A 6,000-nucleotide genomic window follows, 5' to 3' on the forward strand; every position below is an offset into this window, starting at 1 on the left:
TCTGTTTCTTAAATATACTTTATACATTGTATCTATTAGCCTTTTTTTCAGAGGGACCATTGGCCAAAATTTTTCCCACTCTGTGTGTTATCATTTGACTCTGTTAGTAATTTGTTTTGCTGCAAGGCTTTTTAAGATTTTGTTGATTCTTTATTATCTCCCATATGACTGAGGTTTTGTTCATGAAATAATTACCTACACCTTGTCTTCAAGATTCCTAACAATTTTCTCTTGCAGTTTGTGTAGTGTTCATGTTTTAGTGCTTACATCTCTGATCCACTGCGAGTTTAGTTTAGTATGTGGTGAGGGACATAGGATTAGTTTTAATGTTTGGCATGAAGAACGTTATTTTTTTCATCATCATTTTACAAAAGAGTCTATGTTTCTTCTAGTGAATATTTCAAGCTCTTTCTGAAATATGAGGTGCTGAGTGCCTTTGGAGTCTTTTCTGCATCTTCTAATCTGATCTGATCCATAGGTCCACTTTGATGCCAGTAGCATAGTTTTTTGACACAGTGTTTTCATAGTATAATTTCAAGTAAGGGACTCTCCAACCTGGCACTAAAGGTTTTCTGGAATTCCACAGGATCCAATGGAGATTTCGTGCTTTTCATTCCTATCTGTATGAGTTTGACTCTTTTCTTTCCTGTGTTTTATAAAATTGTTTTAATTTCTTGGCCTGTCTGGTGACTTCTTTCTCTTGGTATTCCTTGAACTGTGGTCCCCTCATCTCTTTTTAAAAATATCTGACTGCATTTTGGAGAGCTCGTTTGCTTATCATGAATGTATTCATTTGTTCTTTCTCATGGAAGTGTCTTATTTCTCCAGTGACTTAGAAAGTTAATTTTTTCTGTTAAATTAATCTTGGTTGTAGCTTGTTTTCTTTTAGGGTATGAAATATTTCACTCTAAGGTCTCTTTGAATTCAAAAATATGGAACACTTGGTGAATTTTCTTGTGCACTAGACATGGTAATCTTCTCTGTGTAGTTTCAATTGTATATTTATGCTGCCAAATGGAACACTAACTCTCCTCCCTTATTTCTGATTTTATTTATTTTACTCCTAACCCTTTTGACTTGTTTACTGTTGCTTAAGAGTTTTATCTGTCTTGCCTTTCCTAGATTTTTTGTTGCTTTAAATTCATTGTTTAGTTCATGCTTGCATTTCTTATATGGGTTTATATAGGCACACAGTACAGCTTAATGCCATTTATCTTCACTAACTCTCTATTTCCCTAACGTTATCTATTATGTTTGGTACCAGGGAAGGAACTCATGACCACGCAATTGCCAGACAGGTGTTTACACCGCTGAGCTAAACCATGGCCCTCCTGTAATATCTTATTTTTTAATTTTTTTATTTTAAAGAGATTAAGACAAAAGAGGACATAACAAAGCAAATCAGATCAAAACAATGTAAGCAACATAGTATTTGACTGTGAAAACCCATAATTAACAGTAACTAACATAATGTTTCTTTCTTTGAAATAGATGAGCATATCTTCATATATAATAGTATCAAATAATGAAATAATATAAAACCAAAAAGGGAATGAAAGTATTACAAGGCATTCAGAACCAAATAACAGAACGAACAATGGATACTACATTATCAATTTTACCATAGAAAATATGTTTATACTATCACATATAATAAAATCCAATAAGATACAATATGATAGAACTAATGGAAATAGAAGAACAAAAGCATGGTAGGACTTCAGAGTAAGATGTTATTAAATCAGCACTGGCTATTATAATGTCTTGTTTTCTTCAAAATAGTTGTTCATACAATGACAGATAATAAAATCAAACAAACCAGGATAAAACCATTCCAACTAATGAATGCCAACAGGATAAGGCTTCAAAACAACATACTGGGGAATCAGGATTACCATAAACTCTTATATACACTTACCATTTCTTACAATAGGGAGACACTGTGGTATTTATACATGTGAGCATAATTGATTTCACTTATGGATATGGTCTCCAGTTGCGTCCATTTATTTATAAATATCTCAATGTGATCCTTCTTTATAGCTGAGTAGTACTCCATTGTATAAAAATACCAAAATGTTTTTATCCATTCCTCAGTTTATGGACACTTAGGTTGTTTCCAAGATCTGGCCACTACAAATTATGCTGCTCTAAACATGGCTGCACATATATCACTGTGGTGTGCTGTTTTCAGTTCTGGGAATATGCCTAGAAGTGGAATAGCCAGGTTGAATGGGACTTCCAATCCCAGATTTTGAGGAATCTCCAGACTGACCTTCACAGTGGCTGAACCAGTCTACACTCCCACCAACAGTGCAGGAGAGTTCCTTTTTCCCCACAGCCTCTCCAGCATTTGTTTTTGGTAGTTTTCTTCATAGTTTTCTTCATACTGGCCATTCTTTCTGGAGTGAGATGGAATCTTAGTGTTGTTGTAATTGCATTTCTCTAATGACTAAAGATGATGAACATTTTTTTCATGTATTTATTTGCCATTTGCATTTTCTCATCTGAGAAGTGTGTATTCATCTTAGATGCCAATTTTTGGATTTGATCTTTGAATTTCAGTTGTCTGATTTTTTTAATTTTTTAAATGTTTTAGACAGAAGTCCTTTGTCTGAGGGGCAGTTCACTAAGATTTTTTTCCCAGTTTGTGAGTTTTCTTTTCACTATGCTAGATTTATTTTGATATGCAGAAACTTTTTAATAAGACATGACACCAGTTATTGAATCTGGGAAGTATTTCCCATATGGTTTGATTCCTATGCATGAATACTCTACCTACCCCTATGTGTTCAGAAGTTTTACCTAATTTGTCTTCCAATAGATTTAGTGTCTCTGTTTTAATATTCATATTTTTGACCCATAGAGATTTTAGTACATGGTGATAGTCATGCGTCTAGTTTTAGTTTTCAGCATATGGAGAGCCATTATTTCTAGCACTATTTATTAAAGAAACTATCATTCTTCCAGTGAACATGTTTGGACCCTTTAGCAAAGATAAGATGGTTTAGTGTGTTGGTAGTTGTAACTATATCTTCATTTTTATTTCAGTGCAATGTATATTTTTTACAGTAGCTTTGCACTATAAGTTCAAGTCAGGCATTGTGATGCCTCCTGCCTTGACTTTGCTGCTTAGAATTGCCTCTGATATTCTAGGTCTCCTCTGGTTCCAGATGAATTTGAGAAGTGATTTCTCTAGATCTTTGTTGTATGTAGATGGTGCTTTCATTAGGATTGCATTGAATCCTATCCATGAACAAGGGATGTGTTTCCACTTTCTGATATCCACTTCAATTTCTTTTTCTATGGTATTATAATTTTCCCTATATAGATCTTTTACTTCTTTTGTGAGATAAATTCCTAAGTATTTAATTTTTGGGGATGCTTGTGTGAAGGGTGTGGCTTCTTTTATTTCTCTCTCAGTGAGTTTGTTGTTAGTGTATAGGACTGCTATTGATTTTTGAGTATTGATTTTGTGTTCAGCTAAATTGCTGAATTTATTTATTATATCTAGATGTCTTTCAATGGAGTTTTGGGGGTCTTCTATTAAGAGTATCATGTACTCTGAAAATAATGATAATTTAACATCCTCTTTTCCTATCTTTACCCCTTTTGTTTCTCTCTCTTGTCTAATTCCTCTGGCTGTCTTTCCAGTACTATGTTGAATAGGAATGGTGATAAGGGACATCCTGGTCTTGTGCCTAATTTTAAGGCAAAGGCATTCAGTTTTTGGCCATTTAATATGATGCTGCTTGTTGCTTTGTCAACGATGACCTTTATAATATTGATATAAAGACCATCTATTCCAATTTTCTGTAATGTTCTTATCATGAATGAGGGTTTCACCTTATCAAAACTTTTTCTGCATCTATAGAAATGATCATGTGATTCTTACTTTTGTCTTTATTGATATGGTGGATTACATTTGTTTATTTACATATGTTGAACCATCCCTGCTTGCCTGGGATGAATCCCCACTTGGTCATGGTGTATACTCTTCTTGATGATTTGTTGCATCGTGTGTGCCAATATTTTATTGAGGATTTTTTCATCTGTGTTCATTAATCTCCCCTAATATCTTAAACATTTTTGTGTTTTTTTATTTTTCTCTTTTTTTAAACTCTGAGCTTCTCATGTAAAAGATAAATGAAACAGTACTTAAGCATTGGATGTCAATCAAAATTGAAAACAAAGTGGAGTGTGCATTTTACTTTCCGTGTTAGAAAAATAGTTCCTTTTAGAAAGTTTAGAAATTTGAAAGGAGCTTACAGATGAAATTCATTTCAACACTCTTTAGAGAAATTCCTCAAAACAGGCATTTTGCTTTTTTATGGCCAACAGGCCTCATTTTAGTTTTGTAGGATGGAGGGTGTGTCCATGGTTTCCTCTCTGTCCACAATACCTAGTTCTGTTCTGTAACATTCTGGAGAATCCCAGGGAATCCAGTTACTCATAGAGCCACATCTGTTTGGAAAGTTGTATATACCATTGTCTCCTGAACTTCTGCACTATTTTTGTTTTTAATGCCCAAAGACATCAATTTGATATTCTTTATTTTTCTTATACATTTGCAATACATAGATTTATTTTCCTTTGGGACACTGGCATATCCTCTATCAATTTTATTTTTGTGCTCCTTTCCTGTGTCAATCCATTTCCTTTGCAATGTGCATGAGCTTCACTTTCTTGATTCTTGTCATGTCTTTATTTTAGACAAGCATAATATTTTTACAATTTTTGAAATATTTCAGTTTTCATTTTATTCTTGCCTTGTCTCATTAAACTATCAATATATCATTTATAAAATGTTTCCCAGTGCAGTTTATTTAGGCTTCTTCTTCATATTTCAGGTTTGCATTGGAGTCGTGGCAAACTCTGCACTCTTTGTGCCTATGATATATAACTTCTTAAACTTCATCTTTCAAGACCCATAGATTCCATTACGATTCACATGACAGTGGTGAACTGTTTGAGTGTAATAGTTATACTTATACCATATATCACTGCATCTTAAGGAGTAAGGTTCTTTTTAGGTGATGCTGATTGTAAGGTAATTTTGTATGCGCACAGAGTTACTCATGGTGTTTACATCTGTGTTACCTCACTTATGAGTACATTTCAAGCCATCACTATCAGCCCTGTTAATTCTAAGTGGGCATGGTTGAAGTCCAAAATCTCTGCAATGATTATATCTTCTTTGCTTATCTTTTGGATCAGCAACTTGCTTATTTATATCAGTGTTATTCCACATGAAGTAGCAGTTGGAAATTTTTCTTTTGTTGGTTGTGGGTATTCACATGTATACTGCCAAACTGTATGGATGACAACTATGTCTTCATGGTTATATATAGGTGTCATATTGGCCTTTGATTTAGTGTTTTTGACACTCATGCTCTTCACTAGCCTCTACATGTTGAGTCTCCTCTACTGATACCACAGGAGAGCCAAGTATGTCCATAGACTCCCTTCCCAGACACCTGCAGAAATCAAAACACTGTTTTGGTGGTGAGCTGCTTTACTTTCTTCTATTGCTCAAACAACATTTTAAATTATTTTGACATCTCTACATACAAGAAATTCCTGCCTTATTGGCAATTAGTGCAGTGTTATCATCATGTTATCCAACCATCTGTCCTTTCTTTTTTATGAGAAACAATAAATCATTTTCCAAATTGTTCTGTTTTACAGGGTTTAGGTTTATCTTTCCAAACACTGTGTTCAATGGCTAAACTGACAGCATACATATTGTCTCCAGTTGATCCGTCCCACGGATCGGTCCATGGGCCTCGCCTGGAGAGGGGATGGAGATGGGGGCTGGGCAAGAGAAAAGAGAGATGGAGACAGGTTGAGATTCCAATCGAGTCTCATTTATTCTTAAAATGGCTACAACTTATATAGGGTGGATGCGGGCCAATGGGGCAGGAAGAGGGCATGGAGTGTTATCTGATAGGTCACTGTCACATCCGGATATATGACATAAGCAGGAGAGGATTATGGGTA

General features: G+C 34.6%; 2 pseudogenes; one reads left to right on the top strand and one right to left on the bottom strand.

Moving 5' to 3' along the window:
- Positions 1-926: 926 nt before the first annotated feature.
- Positions 927-1,022, bottom strand: LOC111755557 (U6 spliceosomal RNA; annotated as a pseudogene).
- A 3,783-nt stretch (positions 1,023-4,805) lies between these two features.
- Positions 4,806-5,729, top strand: LOC106026639 (vomeronasal type-1 receptor 2-like; annotated as a pseudogene).
- The last annotated feature ends 271 nt before the right edge of the window (positions 5,730-6,000 follow it).

This window comes from Cavia porcellus, unplaced genomic scaffold, assembly GCF_034190915.1.
Source record: "Cavia porcellus strain 051 isolate PalLab524CR breed Dunkin Hartley unplaced genomic scaffold, mCavPor4.1 scaffold_7, whole genome shotgun sequence".
Lineage (NCBI taxonomy): Eukaryota > Metazoa > Chordata > Mammalia > Rodentia > Caviidae > Cavia > Cavia porcellus.